Raw genomic sequence first — 21,908 nt, forward strand, 5'->3', positions numbered from 1 at the left:
GAAACATACAGATTTGACAACTACAATAGACAAATCCTCAGTTGCACACATGCGACAATTGCATTAAATATGTCACCTATGAGTGCCTGGATAATTGTACATACCACGTTCAATGTTCCTTCTTTTGCCGTCTCACGAGCCCTCAGTCCTGAAGCTTTCTTTGCTGTCTGTCAGCGGTTCATTAGATAGGTCCTTTCAGTGTTCACAATGCTTGAGGTTGTCTTAGGTTGGCACCTGTGAGGAGAAGTAACATAGGGAAGTGTGAGGAGGGGAGAGAGAACCTGCCAGTGAAATGGTAATTGTTTGCATGCACCTTGCACATAGTGAGCAGGATCCTTGTTAACATCTATGTGTGTGTATGTATGTGTGTGTGTTTAACGCCCATATGAAGAACAGTGAAATAAATGGGGGGGAAATAGACTGAATATATATGAATGTTAAAAAAAAAATCATTAAACGAGGCAAACACTTGGTTCATGCATATTCATAAATGGCTGTCTGACTTGTCTACAGGGATAAACTTATGGTGAAGGCACGCTTACAGCTTCATTTTATTCTCACACATTTAATGCAAAGTAGGGAAGACCTTATGTATATTTTTCTCTTGAGACTACCAAGTGGGGGTCTTCGGCTACATTTGAATATGATAGAAAAAAACTCAAAGCATTATAGCCAGATCATTGTAACATTTTATAATGTTGTTCAGAGTACGTCACATTATGCCTTTTACACTTAATACATTTAGAGTGAGGTAACCAATAAGTGTGTGCAAGCATAGTGCATTGTAACTTAAATATCTGTAGAGTTATAATTGTAAGTTAAATATTGTAGGTGAAATATTTGCTGCTTTTGTGTTTGTGAATCTAAATTATTTTCTGTTTAATTAAAACTGACTAGATTATTAGTTTATTTATGTCTGAAACTTTCCATGTTCAACTCATCATTAGTCACTCACTACTACTCTTAGAACATGCAGACCCAAACTTGTGTACTGGTTTGTGTGTGTGTGTGTGTGTGTGTGTGTGTGTGTGTGTGTGTGTGTGTGTGTGTGTGTGTGTGTGTGTGTGTGTGTGTGTGTGTGTGTGTGTGTGTGTGTGTGTGTGTTTGTGTTCAAGTGTGAGTCTCATCAAAGCCTGATGTAGTAAAATCAACAGTTTGCCAAAACAATGTCGTAATTTCAAATATGTCACATTGTGTATACACACACTTTAGGCGTTTGGGTAAATGCAATTTTGTGAGGTTTGGCATCAGCTGTGTATAAAAAGGGAAGAGGGGAAACTGCGACTGCATGTTAAGTCAAACACATAAGTGCGGTTTGCTGATATTGATCTTGCTTGGATTGTTTCTTAAGCCTCTGCTGGCAGTCACTTCACAGCGTGTGTCATACGCATACACACACATGTAAAAAAGCTTGCCTGAAAATGTGTTTTTTTTTGTTACGGAAGGAGAAAGAAAGGAATGCCTCTCAAGCAACAGATAAACACTAACACATTTCCAGGGCAAACAGGAACAGCCCGGGCTCAGTGCAATCTGTTGTCGATCACGCTCACGTGAAAACACAATCTGCCTGTCACAGTAGATGATGTTGTCAAGCACTCTGCCTCACTGCTCCTGAGAATTAGCCAGCTATAACAGAAGCACTACGAGACACATGGATTGCTTGTTGTGTGTCAGACATGTCTGAGGGATGCTTCCATCTTCTATCTGGTATTTACTGCTTTCAGTCATTCTTTCTGTGTTGGTTCCCTAATGGATTTAAGAGACATTTGGTGTTCTGACACTAGATTGATGCGACATGATGTGACGACCAAGTTTCTCGGGGGTTACAGATAGACCTGCAGGCCAATTTAACTCACAGGCTCAGCTGGGGATCTATGGATCAGTGTGTGTGTATTCATGCGTCTTCCTGAATCATTTTAAGACTGATGTCTTATTACATTGTGCTGATATTAAATTGTGATATTGTTAACAAATAAATATAATTATTTTATATTACATTATTATTAACAGACTGGAAGAGCATTTAATGGCATTAAAAATGTCATGCCTCATTCATTTGCTGTTTATATTAAATTGTGAACACTGGGGAAACCTAAGGAAATAAATTAGCAATTTCCAAAAGTAACATATATAATGTGTAATATCAGCACTGTGAAACACCTTCTGGTTTATTTATGACACAAACATATTACTGTTTAATAAAATATGAATTTAATCGGCATCATCTTACATATATTAACATATGACATCCATAATGTACAGGACTTGATCCGCCAGAACATCTGGGTTCTGTTCTCAGGGAAAACAGAGCTACTTTAGAAGTAATCTCACACTTTGTAGGAGAGATGTGAGACATTTCCCTGCCGATCCCTGCTTGGTCTATGTGTAAGTCATCAAAAGTGTTATATTACACCAGTTTCAGAGATCCTTCTTAATAAGGTTTATAATGAAACTCAGAGGGCAATATCATCAGTAATTATAGTTGCAGGAATTCTACCACTGTACAGTATAATTAAGGGAGAAAAGGTGAGAAAATCTTGTTTTAATTAACTGAAATAATTTGTCCTCATATTACAAAATATATAAAACAAAGGAATTCAGGATTCTGGGGAAGTATTTATTTGTACAGTCAAATTAGCTTTAGTAATATAAAGGTGAAGTTCCCTTCCTAAACTTTGATTGCCTTAATATCACCTTGACTATTGTACCACTGAAAACAGTTTATCTGTATATCTCATAGTCCAAATCATATATTTTAGCCAAATCATATATTTTAGCCATTATATAATTAAAAGAAAAATACTTTTAATGTAAATATACTATTTATGGATATGTTATGCCAATAAGTTACCTTTTAAATTACTTTAAATGATCAAGTCTTGAATAAAAGCTTATTAAACAGAGCCATTTTATTTCTTTTCATCTGTATAACTTCAAACAATCTAAATTAAATCACTCAGAAATTAATACATTTCTGATCTGGATATTTAGTGATCCCACATTTCTCATAAACCAGAAGCCACCTCAGTAGTTTTAAATGTTAAGGCTTTGGTCGGCTAAGAGAAAAAGCGAGGGAAAAGAGTTCCGTCTACTTATCATTAGCTGCCGTTTTATAATGGTATGACTCATTTCTCACTGAAACCATGGAGTGCCTTATTTTCAATAAGCATATTTCTGTGTGGTTTGGCCATTAACTGAGTCTGGCCAGCAGTAAATTCACTGTTCCATTTCATATATTTCCTTGTCCTTATAGTTCAGTTTAAAAACAGTTGAATCTAACCATATAGAACAGACTCAATGCAATAACAACAAATCTGAAGGCCTCTGAAATTCTTATGGCCACATAAGGGCCCCTTACCGAGCGGAGTCAAACGAGAGACAGCGCTGGTGATTTGCATGTGTCGTGTTTAACCAACAGTATTCTGTCTGTACACCTTGTATGCATTATGGATGAGGCACAAGCTGAACAACAAGCCCTCCCTTTGTTCTGCCTGATGCTCCTGTTACATCATAGGAAAAGCCCCATGGTCCTGTGACTGCCCTGACTGCTGAGACGCCGCTGGCCACGCTGTTGATCAGACCTGTTGCTTTTTCTTGCATATATTGTCATGCCTATGTGAATATGTAGATACACACACTGTGACTTACAGTGGTGCCTACTAAGAAAATTCACATTTCTTTGATTTATATTCATCTTCAAAATTTAACGAATACACATGCCATCAATTAAATGTAATTTATGATAATGAATTATTCCCACAAGACACATTTTCAAATAACATTTTGATAGTTAAAGGAGAAAGCAGCTGTTGACTACATATTGCCTATTATTTGATTATACTGGCTTAAAATCTGCTGATCAATTAGCTTGATTAAACTGTCAAAACTGCTTGATGATTTTAAAATCAAAATGCTATAATATCATATATGTCATAAATGTATATGTGACAGGTGCCATCCGTGTGCCACCTGCTACATATGAAGGGCACATTTTGCCTGTCAAGGTGCATTGAGGGCACCTCCACATTACGCTGCTGTGTAATTAAATGTGCCGCCTGCAGGGGAGCTCTGCATCCTTCCCAGCACAGAACAATTTGGTGTACCACACGGGTTAACTGCAGGTATCCCCCATGCAAACTTTAACCAGTATTTATTTTTACTCAACGTTATTGTTATTCAGGGGATACCATAATAACATTTTCATTTAGAAGAATCATCTAAAGATTTAAGCAGATTAATTTTTATTGAAGAGAAACTCCAAATTTCTTATAATTATTCCTTATGCAAACATTTAAATTACTGTTATTTCATTGTTCTTCCTTTTTTAAACCAATCCCTGACTCCCCTCTCCTCATCCTGTGTGTTCTCCAGACTCTAGTGTAATTGTTCCTCCTTTTGAATGGTTGAACACTTAGGCTCTGAACTGCTCCAAAACAGGCACAGTTCTCACATTGTTCTCACTGCCCTTCTCTAATTGTGCCCATAAAGGGGAGATGCCAATGTTAGATTGTATTTATCTCTGTCCAAAGGGGTGTCCTCTGTTGTTTCATGAAGTGATGCAAAAGCTGTGACTGAAACATAACTATAATAATGCAGAAATAAAATAGATCAAAATGTGAAATTTAAAATGGCAATCAGCGCTGTCACAATTTGAGATTTTAAGACCGGAATTAATAGACCACAATAGCAATCACCTCTCTTTCTATATCAATCAAAAATAAAGCAGTTTGTTGACCATTTCCTTTAGAATTCAAACAGATAGTTCTCCAAACTTTAGAAATAGTTGTTTTTAAAATAAAACCACCATATTTCCTTAACCAAATCTTAATTTCAGGCTATGTTAGTGTGATCTCAGTGATTTCAGATCATGATTTGGAGTATAGACCTGTGCAGGTCATCTTATGATCACCATTTTACTGGAAATGTGTTAGACTGACAGTAGTCTAACAAATGTGCTGTAATACATACAGATACGGCATTAAAGCCTACAGTCATCACTGTTTCCTATTCCCATAGTAACCATTACACAGCAGAAGTCCCTCCTGCAGCTGTTGACCTCAGCCAATTCCCTTGACAATTAAAGATCACTCAGCATGGCTATGCAACTTCTCCCACACTCTCTACAAGCAGCTGATAGCATCTCAATGTGAGGAAAAGAAAGTGGAGCGGAATATAATGTGTGTCTAAATGAGGGTTTCCCAGCTCTGATGTGTGATAGCGCGTCCTAGCGACCATCGGCGCAGGCCCGTGTTACACGGTGGAGCGCGGCAGACGAGCAGCGGCGTCTAAAGCTCTTTGTGCCTGCAGGATCACCAACTCATTCTTATTCAGACATGATCAGAGGGGAGGCAGGCAACTGAGATTAGCTGCAGATCAAAGGAGCTGCCTCGCGCCAGCACTCGTGTTTTGTAGATTTAGGCGGCCCTGGCGCACAGGCGTTGCATAGTGGCGGCAGAGCGTCATACTGTTTTCTGGCCTCGACAGTGCTCAGGGGGGTAGATGGAAAGATAGTTTTTATACAGGAGGTTGGACTACTGCTGGAAATCTTCCAACATTAAATAATAGGGATAATGGAGGAGAATGAAAAGGAAAAATAAGAGAAAGTCACTATGCCATTACTGTCACACATTAGAGTGAAACTAACTTGTACTTTCATGCCATCCCAATTTAAACTGCTTCCATACTGTGATACGTCTTGATAATTTGTTTTAAAATGCAATACACCTTTTATTATTAAATACTAACTCAAGAGCATCTGGATCAGTACAGCCCACTAAATAACTATGGAAACGTTTGCCCTAACTTCTGCTATGCTTCTGTCAGCAACTGTTACAGAATAAATAAACAGCAAATTACTCCTACACTGTATCTTAACATTCCTATTCATTTACCGTACACAAAAACACCAGTGGAAACCTCAATTACAAATATATTTTACTCCAAGTTAAACAGGAAGTAACCACTAATCTTCATGTCTTTAATACATTTAAGCCATTTTCACCATTCATGTTAAGGCCTTGAATAACATTTGATTTCATCTTTATTCACATTTCAGTGAAGATAAACAAACGTTGCTCTGCTTTTCATACTGCACAAAGAACAGTAACAATGAAACTAATAGCAGAGTGTGAAGGTGAAGTGACAGGATGAGGAGAGTTTCAAAGGCAGAGAGGCAACTGCGTAAGAGCGCTCGCCACCCTACAGAGAGGGAAAACAACGCGTTTCCTCAACTCGGCCGACCATCAAAGCCGTGGAATTCAGGGGCAGAAAAACTAATATGTGAAGACTAAGCGGTTCCTGTAAACTGGGTTGAAGTTTTTCAAGTCCTGCCTCTTTGGGTTAATAGCAAGAGGACAAGTAACTCTTCATGAAAAAAGGGACACAAGTGAATGTCCACTTGTATGATATACATTTGTATACATGTTTATTTCCTCTATTTGAGCTTGTTAAGGGTTTTATTTTCATTGCTACCATAGTTAATAGTAGAATATTGTACAGTATCTCAAGTCAGAAATAAAATGTACTCGAAATACGAGGATATCAAATTCAGGAACAATATTACTTCTCTTATTTGATCCAAAACCTATGGTGAAATCAAAAGTTGAAGGAAAATGTCCAACGGAGGCTTTCACCACTCATTAAAATCAAACAAAGCCTTTGCTCTAGTATGAAATTCCATTTGGTTGTTTTGGGACAAGTGCCCTGCAGTAGAGCCCCTTTCTAATGTCTCCATTCGGTTAGGGATAAACACCTCTTTGTTCTTTTAATATGACAAAAAGTTTACTCCTTTGTTTCAAAAGTTTGCCCAATATGTCTTACTTAAACTCCAAACTGTGAGAAACATATTGCTACTGAAGTGTGTCTTAGCCACTTAGGTAGCTACCTTGAGGGAATGACTCATTTCTAAAGCAAACAGCATGTTAAGGCTATGCTCTTTTCTCTCGCTGATAATTCCAGATTGTGCAATGAGTTCTAAGCAATTACCCTTAAAAGTACCGGTAACATAAACTGACTGTGAAGAATTAGAAGCAGGGAAACAACACAATATAAAGTTCCACTTAAGTGCCTGAAAACATTTGTCTTGCATGAAAGAAATAAAAATGTAGACTTTTAAAACTTAAACACACAGGAGCCTTAATAGGCTATTCCCCAAGTGCTCCACGGAGGTGATTGGCAACAGCTGAGCCCTGACTCCTCCTTCAGCAGATTTAGAGCTTCTCTGGGGGCTTGTTGTCAAGAGCAGGAACAAGTCTAAGTAAATAACAATTAAGAGTATCTTTTTGCTTAGTTCACACTGTTTTTTTTCCTATTGGATCACATGACAAAGACAGTATTCACTAAATCCAGCAAGGCTATAATGTAACAATTAGGCAACAGTGTAGGATTTTGAAATTGAGCAGCTCACATATCAAAATTAAGGCTTAATCTGTTTAACATGTCACGACCCAACTGTGAATGGTTTGAAATCTTGGCAGAGACAGGTTTTCCACCAGCAGAATCAGATCCAGAGGAGAGGGGAAAAGGAAGGGAATAGTGTGCTGTGAAAACTCACCCGTGCCGTTCCTCTGCTTCCCCAGGAAGTTACACCCCACAGCACCAGCTAAGGCCCAGCTCAACTCAAACGTTTTAAAAAAGAAAGGAAAACTAAAGAGATAGTTGACCAAAGAAATAAAAAAATATACCAACAAATGTCTTAAAATAAATGTCCTGCATGTGATAAAGCCAGACCAGCTGGCTTTGAATAGAAACCCCGATTTGGGTTGTGTGTTTCCAACGATCTCCGTCTGAACTGAAACCAGGTCCGGTGCTGCCTAACCACCCCCCCACCACCCCTATCCCACTGTCCCAGCTGAATCCACCTGCCCCCATCACTCATGGGTAAATTTAGCCTTCTGAGGGATCAGTGACACCCCCCCCCCCCCCACTCCCCTTCCAAGCAAACACACATACACACCCCATATCTTTGTCAGCACTGGCATATATGCCGGGGATTATTGCCCCCCCAAAGAATGCCGCCGCCGTCTTCACAGTGGCAAAAAAAGATCCCCCTCCCCTTTTTACCTCCTTCACACATTCACAACTTGAAACTGTTCAGATGACATTCATCTTTTAAAACAGATCCGTAACAGTATGTTTCCTTAACCTTTCTGTATACATCTGACAGAAAATGACTGTATTAAATGACCCGGATCTTTAGCCCTTGTAAAACAGTGGATTTCCGTTTAGGAGCTCATTTACAATGTTATTATTTCTGTAATTTGATGACCTTGCAAAACCTATTAAATAAACTTTGCTGTACAAATACCGTTTCACCACTTTTATAACAAGCAACAGTGTAATCTATGTGAATCATAAATAAATTACTCAACAGAAGAGATTAGCCGACATTGATAGCATCTTCTCCAATGTCTAAATACCAGGTGCAATGGTATACACCTATAATTTGGTAATTATAAACTCATTTACCCAAGTTTATCTATGACTAAAATCCGCCTACAGTCTTGTTTTTTCAAAGAACCGCAATGCCCAGGAAATGTCATTTTTCCATTAATACCTGATAAAAATCATACATTTCCATCCAACAGAAAAGTTTTGAGTTTCCCTCTGCTGCTGGCATCCTGACTGTAAGCCATTTCTCCTTCTAAATGATACATTCAGTAGAATTTAAGTATCAACAAGCTTAAAGCGTAATATCTTCTGTGACTGTTTTCACATTAGACTTGTGTGGGGGTGGCACAGGGATAATTGTATTTTTGAGCAAGTATTTTCCAGTCAAGGTTTTATACCTGATGCCAAAATCTAATGCAGATAATGACACTGAATCATACACACAAATGAGTGTTTTATGTATCCCTCTTAAATCAACCGATTCGCGAATGTGGAGAGTGATGAAATAAATGAAAGATGAGTAGATTATAGATTGGAAAATTCCCAGAAAATATCCAAAATAGGGAATCTGCGTCAGAAGAGATAAAAACAGAGGTGTTCCCTTGACGATAGGTAGTCACACTCTTCTGACAGTGAAATATATTTTGTATTGATCCGGTTGTATTGTTTACATGTTTCTGGGCACAGGTAATCAACTCATCTTTTTGTTTTGGGAAATGTCTGTCGCCATGACTACCCGCTATACATTGAAGGATCAGTGTCTGCCCAGTCTGGTATTTGTGATGACCTCATGGACAGGAATTCAGGGATGTCTTTGGGGGTTTGATGGATGTTGGTGGGAGTTAAGTTAATTAGACATCCCAATAGGACAGAGGGATACTTGACTTGATCAAAGCTTAACTATGGTGACGTGATCTGTGTTGTGCCAGCTTGTTGTTCTCGATACAACAGAGAATTAGACACAATCATTTGCATGTAGACACATAACCACAGTGTGCTGCTTTCATTTGTATTACCTTGTGTATTTTGACTAAAGACTTCCTCTGAATACACTGCTTTGCCAGTAGGGGCCTGGTGAGAGGGCATTTTTAGCTCTGTCTGCCTTTTAATGGGGCTTGTGGAGGGACTTAAGGGACAGAGGACTAAAGGCTGGCTGTCTTTTTATGACTGTGGCACGGCCAAGAAGGGGAAAAACAGCGAGCCGCATGGCAGTCTGCTGCACACTGTCGACCACAAGAAGCGGCGTGGCAGCAGTACAGTCCGTTAACTTTAAGAGTACATCCTGTCCTAATCAAACGGAGACTGCTCAGTGCAAATACACTCTATTTGATTTAGATGTATAAACTTTGTGTGGCCTATTTATATATGTGTGTGTTCATGAAAGTGTATTGTAATTATCAAATTCACTCATTAGTGCAAATGTGTGTGTTCTTGCGCATATTAGTGTGTGTCCGGAGGGTGAGGCCATGTGTCCGTGCTGTGGCTCACAACACTTCGGGCTACGCCAACAGTTAAACAAAGTGTTATGTCAGCTGAGAGGTGACAGGCGCTCTACAGGAAACGTGGCACGGCATCTCCTCTGAAAACTCCTTTCACTCTCTTTTATTTCCTCTCTTTTTCTGTTGCTTTATCATTAAATCATCAACAGAAAATTAAAGCAATTATTGTAATAAACCCACTGACAAGTTTATGGAACTGGGTGGATTTATGAGTGCTCCTATAAGAACTCCACAGTAGTCCTAGGCAGCCCTAGAGACCGACTTAAAGAGAAGGATTTTGAGAATCAATTGTAAAAAAAAAAAGAAAACATGCCATATTTGAGTTTTTTAAATGATAATGATGCAGGAAACCATGGTAGAAGTAATGCATTTGTGCGTGTGTAATCCAGAAGGATCATTTCTTCTTGTGCCTACAGTACACTGCATGGCGTGAGCTGACTTCAGCGTGTCTGCCCAGCCCTCTGCTCCACACAAGGTCGCTCTGTGTGTGTTCGGCCTCGGAGAATGAGGGGAGGCCACGGCGCACAATCACCACTAAGCACATACCTTTCTGCCCCACAGCCCCACCAGCCCAGACACAAACCCAGGGGCTGTATGTTTATCAAGCGTCTCAGGGCAAGACTGCTGATTTAGCACCACTGCTCAGGTCCCTTTAACCATCGTTTTCATCGCGAATCACTCTCAATGAAAAGGTTTTCGAGCGCTGAGTTTAAATCAGCACTCAAAATCTGATGCTTGGTAAATACCAGCTGAGGCCTTAACTCAACCCGGACCGCAGTAGATTAACGAGGGTTGACCGAACCGGTCCTCTGGAGCTCTATCCTGATGAGCTCTGTTGGTTTTATAAGAGGCCCCCTGTGACAGGATCTGATAAAACACAGCAGGAGGAGGGTTTGAAAGAGAGTTGGAGAGTACAAGAGAGAGAGAGAGAGAGATTGAGAGAGACAAGGACATAGGGAGATTGAGAGAGCCAGAGAGTGAGAGAGCAAGTCCACACCTCAATCCAAAAACAATATTTTGACTGAAACCTTACCCTCTCCATCTGGCTCTTTTGAAGGGTGGATTATGACTGGTGCCATGTCTAACTCTTTATCCCACACTGTTCCTTCTGTAAGTCCACTCTGACATTTTTCCTAAAGGATAGTTGTACAGGAAATAAATGTAAGTCCTGTACCAGGAATTCAGAATGTAAATCACACAAACGTTGCACATGTTTTAATTGAAGATCAAATTAACAGATGCGATAAATTAAATATTTGTAAAATAAATAATGAAATACATTTACTGTAGTTCTTTCTGAACTCAGAGATGTGAGTGGCAGTAGAAGCTCTCCTCATTACATTATGTCATTTGTTAGACGCTTTTATCCAAAGCGACTTACAGTACATACTCAGTACTGTGGACAATCCCCACAAGAGCAATTTGGGGTGAAGTGTCTTGCCCAGGGACACAACGACATGCTGACTGCAGTGGGACTCAAACTGGCTACCCCCTGAGCCACAGCCTCCCCTCCTTCTCTCCCATACTGTGATTCAAACTATGGCCTAAGGCACCATTTTCAAGGGACGGGCAGTCCGTTTGAAACGTCACTACCATATCTGCAATTTAGGCCGAACATCAAAGATATTGGCAAAAGAATAAGAAAAGACAAGAATAGGATGACTTCTTGATTAGCCACATCTCATAAGCTTTCACAAGTATATTGGACCAAACTCACAACATCAAAATGAAGCACTTGATTAATATTCACGCTTTAAATTGTAATCACTGACGTTAAATACCAAGAAACGATATCAATCAATTAAATCTCAATGCTTTAAACTCTCATGTTCTCCTCATTTTGCCCTTTGAGTGTTCTCACCCCTGAGTAAACCTCCATGGCAGATGTTGTTTAAAAGCCAATAGGAACGGAGACAGTGATGCACTTGTGATGCCATATGAACCCAACTAAACTACATACTGTACCGTATTCAATAATTCTATATTAACTCAGTATATGATCCTGATTTCCAAGCAAGAAATTGCCTATTAGTGCACTTTTCAAAGTAAGGCTATATTTAGGAGCAACACATACTGTAAGGGTTGATCCTAAGCTTGTTGAATTGGCGCATTGCATACTCTACCATAACCATAAATGTTTGTTATGTCAGTGAAATTAACCATGCAGATCATCTTTGTTTAAGAACATTTCCTTTTCTATTTGCACACGGGTTGTAGGTTATTTAAATGAAAGTAAGATAACAGCATTGCCTGAAAAACAGCAGTATATACTATTAATTAACTGAGAATTGGTGTGTACAATTAACATTATCATTACCATGGTCTGCATAGTATACGTCTCATGGGTGCTGTTGGTCAATGTGGTAAACCTCTATGCTACCCAAAAGAGGAAGCCTGAAATATAAAGAACATTTCATTTTCTTAACTTAATCTATAGTTTTACATTTCACACAGGATGGAGAGTCAAGTGTATAAAGAGTTTACATTGTTTTGTGTGACAGACACACAGCGTTGACAAACACAGCAACTTTGTAGTTATTGGCAGCCTCTAATGGGAGGGAAATGTGTTCGCTTTATTTCTCATTAGACACCTCACAGGAAATTCACACTTTGATGTTATCCAACCCATTATTTCCGTGCTTTGTTGTAAGTGATATGTCACTTTGATCGCTCATTTTCAATGTTTATCAAATATACAGTTAGATTACCACCAACATCCAATTCATTTATCACTTTCAACAGCCAAGGTTTTCATTTTGCGAAAAAGTTCTATTTGGTTTTGCTTCAACTTATGTTTTATGTATTTGGTGTGGAAGAGGAAGTTTTAGTTGACCCTCGGTCCCTTGGAGCTAATTCAAACTAAGAACAAAATGTTGAAAACAATCAACCCAGTCGGAAAAAACTCATATGTTGACTAACATCGCTCTGTACTGTTGCTATTGCATCAATCACAACTGGCTTACTGCCACAAAAACCCTCTCAACAAGTAGCAGACTCTCTGAGGTGAGGTTTTGCAGTAAAAACAGGAACCATGGTGTCTTGGAACTGTTCTGGGTCAAACTGTCCCTCTTCCTCACTTCGGTGAAACTACCTTGCTAATTAGCCAGCCGTCCGTGTCCGAAATTGCATCTTCTCTCTTCCTGCCGAGCTGCAACCACACTTTATGACTCAAATGTGTTTTTCTCCATAAACGCTAACAACAATCACCATTTTATTTTGTACTAGCCAACTGAGGAAATTAAAATGTTCTGGCCTCCTCTTATTCTATGTCATTGGTTTTAAGTATGACGTGCCCTTTTATTAACAGACACACATTGTTGTAAAATTAAATGTGAAATAAACTTTGTATGGTACTTCCAGTTTTAATTTCCAAATGTCACATTGGAATATTTGAATGTTGTTAAGAGAAAAAGGAGGCATAATAAATGTCTATCCTTGTCTGTAATATTCTTAGTAATATACATTTAGGAAATCTATTGTCAGCAGTCCTATTGTGTACGTTCTTGACTGCTGAGGTAAATCCATACGTGGCTACACCCTTTGAGATTATGATGACAAAGGAGTGTAACACTCATTCATGTTAAATGTATGACATGAGTACAGTAAAACAGCCACAGCCTGCAGCTCACAGCAGACCAAAGCCAGAGGGAATACAGTGCTTCGTGCCCAGGGAAAAAACAAAGTCTCAGGCCAGAGGTTTAGGGTGGTGCCTGGCTCTTCTGTCAACTGCATTTAACATGACAGAACACAACTCTGACTCAGACCACATAGATAGAAAACTTCGGACTATGTCAGGGGAAAAAGTGATATGTCATTTGTTTCATTGTGGCATATTCTGTATGGCTGCCACGCATGCAAAGAAAAGAAAGTTGGAACTTGTTTAAAAATACTGTAGGGATTACAGTGCATACACAGATTTATAAGAATGGGGTACGATTTTTTTTGTATTATTGTTCTGTTGATCTATTTGCACAAAAGAGGATACATGCATACATACTATCTTGATAGCAAACAGACAAAGACATTACATGAACATCTTGATTGTTTTATAAATATATAGAATATTTATTGAATTGATTATTAAATGACATATGTTTCATATTTGATGCTAGATATATAATTATAATAAATATGACAATAGATATTCTAAGTTTGTTTTAAAATAAAGTAATAATTTAAGAGGAAAAAACTTTATTTGAAGGGCATCATTAGGTAAGATCTAGAGGGACCTCCCTGTGTCAGGACATGTCTTCCCTCTGCTGTTGCATCCCATCTTCGTCGGATCTATATTTATATTTATGATTTATACTTCAGAGCACTGTGTGGTATTTCTTAAATTAGCGTCTGCATTAAAAGGTGTCTTGTTTCTTCCATTAGATGCTGTCATGGTGGCAGTGCTCTAATCTATCTGATGTAAATCCTCTCTGCTTTGTGCTGGCTCTGAGTAAGGAACTCCGCAGGGCTCATACACATGCCCGCCAGCCGCATCACACACACATTCACACATCCTGATAAAAGCACGGAGGCAAAGACACACATACAGTAAAGCACACCAACACACACGGCGAGTACAAGCTCACGCATACACACAGAATATACACTGACAATGTATGCACAGCTTCACACATAAAGACTTGTCATCCACCTGTCAGGAGCAGTAATCATTTCAAAGTGTTTCTCTCTGTGGCCTCGGCTACACGCCCTCCATGTTGAACACTGGAGAATAATCATTTAAATGTCTCCCAATCAGCCCTTTGCCATCTTCAATTACACCTTTCCAACCTTACATTTGTATAATTTTCTAATCTAGCCGAGGCGTGGGGCTGTCAAATGTGCCAGAGAAAGCAGCAAAGCACCGCCAAAGACTGACAGATGGATCCACCAAGATGGAGAGGCATGTCTCTGGATCTTCCATATGCCCTGGCACTGCTGGTGGATTATGGTCACATCCGGATGGATTTTCCCTATCATTATTAGAAGTGCGAGCGACCGTTTTTTCTTTTGGCAACCATGTATTTTTTTTTATACAATAAAAGCAAAGCAAGAATATAAGCTTGCTACAAGGCTCAAGATGAAAAAATAACCTGTTAACAATTGGCACAAAGAGAACCCAATTGGGAAATGGTATCTTATAGGTGGTTTAGCTTTACACATGTCGACGTTTTATACAGTGATTATTTGTGCTTGCAGAATCAGATTCTACTCAGTATTGATTTCCTGCCATTCCAGAGGTCCAGAAATGAGTGCCTTTGTGTAGAGTTACTGAAGGGTAAAAGCATTTTTGAAAGGGCAGCTTTTGGTTGAGCTTAGTTTCTGGTAGTGCCATTCTGAGTAGATAGATGTGGAGTGCTGTATAACCAGGAGTTGTCACCGATTACAGTCTTTTAGGTTAAAGTGCCCAACTGCCCACCACTCTACTAACTAAAAAAAATAACCTAAAAGGACAGTGAATGGGGAAGGGCACCCTCTGCTTTTTTTGTTTTCTTTTTTTTCAGGACTGAAAATACTGCTTTACTAGAAACTTTTAGGCACATTTGCTGTATTTCACTTTTAAAAGCATTTCAATTTTGAAAATCTTTATGTGTAATTGTTTTATATTCATATCAAATAGATAGAAGAAAAGTCTATAATGACTTAGTTAACAGTACAAAGCAACACTTTCAAAAGCCTCGATAGGATGAATGAAAATGTAATCAGTTAGATGGCCTGGCCAAGGTAAATAACATTAGAAATGCTTCTCCGAGCACGGAAATAAGATATCAGTGGCAATAACTTCCAAAGTCATTTTCAAAGACTGGTCCAACACACGCAGACATACAGAGACTGATATATAAAACCAATGCTTTGATTCCTCTGGCAAAGTAAAGGAGTTTAGCTTGTGGTTTGTGACTCATTGGAATAATAACACATTTAAGAATCTCACTCAAGTACCTGATCCAATCCATCAGACTGAGCCGGAGCCAAGGCCAGCACATCAGGACTCTTTCCCCTAGAAAGAGTCAAGGGAGAAATATGCAAAAGATTAGAATAGGACAAGGCAACGCTTTCAATGAAACCCAAAATTGTAATATAATAAATATACATCTTCATATTTGCATTTTAATGCATGTGTAATGATATAATATGTATGCAGTAAGCCTCCATCGAGCGTTTTGAAAGCGGGCTGTAACGATGTACGACTACATTGGTGCGTTGCGCTGAATGAAAAACAAATCTATTTTGGTTTTTTCTAAGCAGTCACAGGTTCACTTCTGCCGTTGTCTCAAATTTTTCAGGCTCTTGTATCAGGATCAACAAAGGATGAAGGCCATGGCTGGTTGTATTATTATGACAGAATTAATGAATTCAGTACTCACTACTAAAATACCACAGACAGGCGGGAGAAGGAAGTGAACTATAGTGCTGTATCCAGATGTGTCAAAACGTTTACCAGATAAACACCTTGGTGATAAGCTGTAAGCAAAAACTAACCTGAATGATACACCTATTGTGTAAACTGTCATCTACATTCAACTGTCATCTCAAACATGTCACAATAACTAAGGGTAAGTAGTTGTTAATATTTATCATTTTCAATATTAAAATATTGTTTTGCAACTGGTCTTTCATTACTACAGAGTGGGACTTTTTTAAGGATACTCCCGAGTTGGCTGATTTGCCCTCAATAGTAAACATCACAGAGCCAGCAATTGACAACTTAGAATTAATATCTGCATCTTGCAAACATGTTTATTTGTTCTCTTCTATTCAGAGTCAGTGCATCCTTCTGAAAGTGGAGGACATCCACTGATATTCCTACGCCTTTCATTTCTCCCTCTGAACTCCATTTCCTGCAGAGTTTGATTGAATTCCAAGGAGCAGGTTTGGCTGCAGCTTTACTACACAGATGTGACAATTTAATAGTGTGGTCTCCTCATCAGAACATAGTCTTTCTTTTGTAAGCATCTGTTTGGTCCCATGTTGTATTTAGTGTCAGTCACCACTTCTCCCAGGCAGTTTCATATTGCTGAGTGACGAGTAGAAATTCGCCAGGGTGCGTGTGTTGGTCAAAAAGTAAACAAAACAGCCGAGGATATTATTTTTACATCTGGCTTATAATAAAAGGCCGATAAGGAATTAAAATATGGGGAAATATGTTTCAACAGCTTTTCAAAATGCATCTATGGCTGACAAAGGACAGACGGAGAAAAACAAACAGTGCCTCGGGCAAGTTTTCACAAATCTTTATTGATCTCATCCTCGTCTATACTAACATGCTTCCTCACAGTTCTCCTTCCCTCAGATTCTCTACACATGCAGGATTTGCTTAGCTGATAAATAATGCTTCCTGTCATAAGCCTTCCGTGTTAAACAGCTCTCTGTTTAAGGACAAGTGCAGCTGATTTTCCCAACTGGACTTCTGACAGGCTCCAACACAAACAGAAATGCAACACCTCTGCATCAGATTCCTCACTACGGCTGAAGAAAGAAGGGAGAGGGTTGGGGAGAGGAGTTAGGAAACAGACATAGTGTGGGCACTAATGCATATACAGTGTATAAACAAGCTCATATAAGAAGATGCTGTTACCTGTCTTTTCAGAGAGCACCAGGATCAGTGCACTGATGAACATGTTGTTCTCACACGGGTCAGAACACCATATGATTGGAGTCATATATCAACAATATGTTCACTCTCCTGCGAGTATCAAAACTAAACCAGGCTCTCTTTTTAAGAAGCAAAGTAAGTTGACACAAATCACATATTATAATCTTTATGTTTAAAGACAGCTGTTCTTAATCCTTGATTGAAAGTAGGAAGTAAATGAACCATGAACATGAGCACACAGAAATGTGAAGTAATCCAATGGAGCTGTTTCATGTGTTAAGGCGTAGCGAGACACTTTTATGCATTTCCAATAATGTAAAATGACACTGAAACAGCAACACCAATGTTTAACACTGACATGTGGAGGCAGAATATTGTCCTTACATGAATTTTACATTGCAGGGTAGTCATAGTGACTCATCGAGCTCAATCTCCTGCTGTTTAGCAAGAAACCTGTCAAATGGAAATGGAAAGTGTTTTTATTTTATTTTTTTGTATATTGTTGTATTTTCTTTCAAATCTAAAAAGTTGAATGTTTCCGCAGTGTGTCAAGATTTAAAAAATATATGTCTTAAAATGGCAGATTTGCGGAAAAAGGGAAGAGTAGCATTCAACACAACTTTTCAATTTTTGGAACTGGAACTGTATCTTGGTTGTGGGAATTAACTTAAAAAGAAATTCAGGAAAAATAATTGTTTGTTTTTTTGTGAATGTTGATATGGTTGCTTACTCCATGCCTTATATAAAAAAAGGAAAAAAAAGTAGCCTATGCTTTGTGCTGAATGGGGTTATTACCATAGGGTTATTAGAGCACCGTGTGATTAGTGTTCTTACTTCTTTTCCTTTTTTTATATCGAGATGCATGTATTGGTATATCTATAAGTAAGAACATTACAACTCTAGTTGAAATACTCATACTAAATGTGCGTATTAAATGTTTACCATACAGTGAATACAAAGAGTGCTGCGTGTACCAGCATCGAATTGACTGTATAAAAGCAATATCACAAGACAGTCTGCAATAACAAGCGCGCAAACAAATTACCATTCTGCACGGATTCTAAAAGCTGAAAGAGCAAAGAAAGGCAGGGCGGAAATTGTCTGCTGGTAATTGTCTCAAGGAAACTTCCTTCTTGAGCTGAAAAGCAAGGGTTTGGACCTTGGACGCTGCAGCTGATAAGGCTTTGTGTGGACTGAGTTATTTTTTTTGGGGGAGTAGTGCAAGCCGACTAAGAGACTTTATTGATTCAAATTAATTAATCCACTTATAGAGGAAGGGGATTCTTGAGCTCTGGAGCGACTTAAATAGTCCACACAAATTAAACTGTAAATTTGTTGCCTTTAATGATATTCCCAAGTAATTGAATTGCACGAATGCTTTAAAATATGTGCAAAAACCGTGTGTTTTAGCAATGGATAACCCAAATAAATGTGATATTAATTAATTTCTGATACGGTTCAAGCCTATTTAGTGTGATTGTAATTACCATCTCTGCGGTGAAGTAAAAACATGTGGGTTTAGTGAGGAAGAGCAGATAAAGCTAATACAAATTAATGTTTCAGATGTTAGTAAATAATATATGGAAAAATGTATGTGAAAAGAGGGTTACTTATGCATATATCACTGAAGAATAATTTCAATTTACATAATAACCATTATTAATGCAACATTCCAAGAAGTTTTTTAAATGAATAAACTGCTGAAACACCAAATCAGTATTTTAGAGTGTGTTACCTTTTATTTAAACTTTTTCTGTAGAGAATTCGGTCGTGCAGTAGACTCGTATGTGTCCCATATTGCTCTTGTCCCTTCCCTCCCCCAACACTTTGTGACAGCCGTACCACAGCATCCTTAGCTAATCCCAACAGGGAAAGCATAGATTAGACATTTTGTACCTGCACAGTTAATTTTACATGCACTCCGTGACAACTGCCACTACCCATGCCAAAAAAACGAATTGAAAGAAGACAAAGTGAAAAAGATAGACAGGGTAGAAAAATAAGTAGGACATAATTATCCCTTTCTAATTGACTAAGTGAACTTGGTGGGATAATTGATGCAGTGTTGTTCTTTGCACATCTGTTTTCAGTGACACATGCCACTATACGTATATGTGTCTGTGTATGCGTCAGTGTATGCATTTGTGTGGATGTGTGGAGGATTGGAATGCTTCTGGCTTCACACAGGTGAAAGTGCCTTCACACCTTTGCTGCGGATGTTATTATCACATAGGAAAAAAAACTCACACACACAAACTAGACGCACAGAGCAGTGACACACACTCTTCAGTTCTAAACATCAATCCAACCAGTGGGGTTAAATATATATACAGTATACAGTCTGCATTGTATATTGTGCAACTTTCCCTATACTGTTCAGTAACTTCTTATAAAAAAAATACCTGAAGTATGCATTTAAAGGCCACTGAAAGATATTATTTGTATGCCTTAAAATTGTACATATTCTCATTTAAAGTTCATAATGTTTTATCAAATAGAAATCTAACTCTTAGAACAATCACAACAACAACAAAATCACTACGTTTTTCTAATCTGGGCAGTCATTCTTTTCTGGGCGGGCAGGGAAGGTAGCACTTTGATGCAGCTGACACCTCCTCAAACAGGACTTTAATGTTTCCAGTGCCCAAAAAAAAAGGCATTTTGCATATCTACAGTGTATCCATCATGAGCACTAGAACGATTTGATATAATCTTTGCTGAGATGTTAAAGTTTTCCTTGGAGATGCTGTGTCTAACCTATTCTCGCCAGCAGCACTGATTCACAGTTCACGGTATGACATTGCAACAGATGCAACAGGATGACCTCCTCTAGTCAAAAAGCTTAATCCGCCCTCTTTTAAAAAGGACCCTATGGTGAGGGCTAATGGACTGCAACTCCTCTCAGCTCCCTAGTGAGTTGAAGAGGATTTTTCTGATTGAAAACTTCCTGGAGGTGTCTTGCTTGGTTTGTGTAATGTTGTAATTACTGCTGGGGGTCTCCTCCCGCTCTGTTTGCAGGGGGGCTGTGCAGCGGTTGCTGGCGCTCCAGGGTTCTCCCTCAGTTCAGCACACTTAGGCCCGTCTAATTAGAGTCTCTGCCACGTCTCCGTACTGCTGTCTCCATGCGCAGCTGGGTACAACCCCCAAATCAAGCTGTGGCGCACAAACGCTCACCGACCCGTTCTGCGAGCAACAACAGGCGACACTCCAAACGCAATGTGAACATTAGTTCCTTCCCTCTCTCATTCATCCCCTCCCATCTCCTCTTCATCCACCACCACCACCACCTCAGTCCTCTTTCCTCCATCCTTCCCTCTTCCCTAGCTTTGTTCTCCTTACCATGCTCAGGCAGAGCAGCTACAAAGAGCCCCACATAGGAAGATGAGAGGGAGCAGGGAGTGAAGAGAGTTCAGATGCAGCAGCGCACGATTGTGTGCTCGTACGTGTGTTTGTGTTTCCGTGTGTGTGAAAGTCTGAGAGTGTGAGGCGGCAGGAGATCGCCAGGGTAGTGAGAGTCGGTAGTACACCCGGAGGCGCTGGGAAAGAACAGAGAGAACACTTGCCCCCCCCTTCAAGAGCAGTTGTTAAACCCCCCCGAGGCGAGGTGATGCAGGGATGGGGGAGCAGCGCAGGGCGGAGAGGTGGCAGGCAAAGCTACACTCGTCTGCTTTTCTCTCTCACCTGTTCACCTTTACAGTCTCTTCAAACTCTCCCCCACCCGTTACTTATACCCATTGGGTTCATGGAGACTGGTGGTGTAGGTTTTTTTCTTTCTTTCACTTCTGCTTGTCTCAGATAAAGTTGAGAAAACACCAGCTGCCTGTATACTTGCGAATCTATAAGATACTAACAGATGTGCTAATCTCTTGTTCAGGTGAAATTCCCATGGATGTGTGAGCGCTATTGTGTAGTTAGTGCATTGAAGATTAACACTTAACATGCCTGAAAGTACTCTCCGCCAACCTACAAACACACTTACAGTATATTGTGCCCATCTGCTATTCAACGACTGAAGTATTTAATCATACTTGGTGGCTTTTGATGGCAAAATAGGTTTGAAAACCTCACTGAGCCCAGAGAGAGAAGGAGGTCGTTCGACTCTAAGGCTCCGTGTTCATTATGCATACTGCTTGTATGTTTCCATGTATGGATGCATGCGTTTGTGAGCAAGTGCGTCTAATGAGGCTGTGTTTGCCTCGATCAAGAGGGAGGGATGCATAAACACGGATGGGAACAGCGGCGTTTGAGTCACAAACAGTGAAGGATGAAACAGTGTGCAACATAGACCATGATGCACCCTCTGGGACTCCTTCATGCACACACACACACACACACACACACACACACACACACACACACACACACACACACACACACACACACACACACACACACACACACACACACACACACACACACTCACACACACACACACA

The 21,908-nt window shown here is 39.4% G+C and overlaps 2 protein-coding genes across 5 annotated transcripts in view; one reads left to right on the top strand and one right to left on the bottom strand.

Moving 5' to 3' along the window:
* Window positions 1–7,786, bottom strand: part of mef2cb (myocyte enhancer factor 2cb) — a 72,565-nt gene extending 64,779 nt beyond the window's left edge. For 3 of the 4 annotated variants that reach the window (XM_010782445.1, XM_010782444.1, XM_010782443.1), the window contains exons 1-2: window positions 7,553–7,786; window positions 105–234 (exon numbers count right to left, since the gene is read on the bottom strand). The gene's annotated coding sequence lies outside the window, so the exon portion shown is untranslated. The remainder of the gene's footprint in view (window positions 1–104; window positions 235–7,552) is intronic. The other variant, XM_010782446.1, reaches the window with a different exon arrangement.
* Window positions 1–21,908, top strand: part of LOC104955419 (drebrin-like protein) — a 122,362-nt gene that overhangs the window by 1,743 nt on the left and 98,711 nt on the right. The gene's annotated exons all lie outside the window — the stretch shown is intronic.

Source organism: Notothenia coriiceps, unplaced genomic scaffold (genome assembly GCF_000735185.1).
Source record: "Notothenia coriiceps isolate Sejong01 unplaced genomic scaffold, NC01 NC01_scaffold00024667, whole genome shotgun sequence".
NCBI classification, from domain to species: domain Eukaryota; kingdom Metazoa; phylum Chordata; class Actinopteri; order Perciformes; family Nototheniidae; genus Notothenia; species Notothenia coriiceps.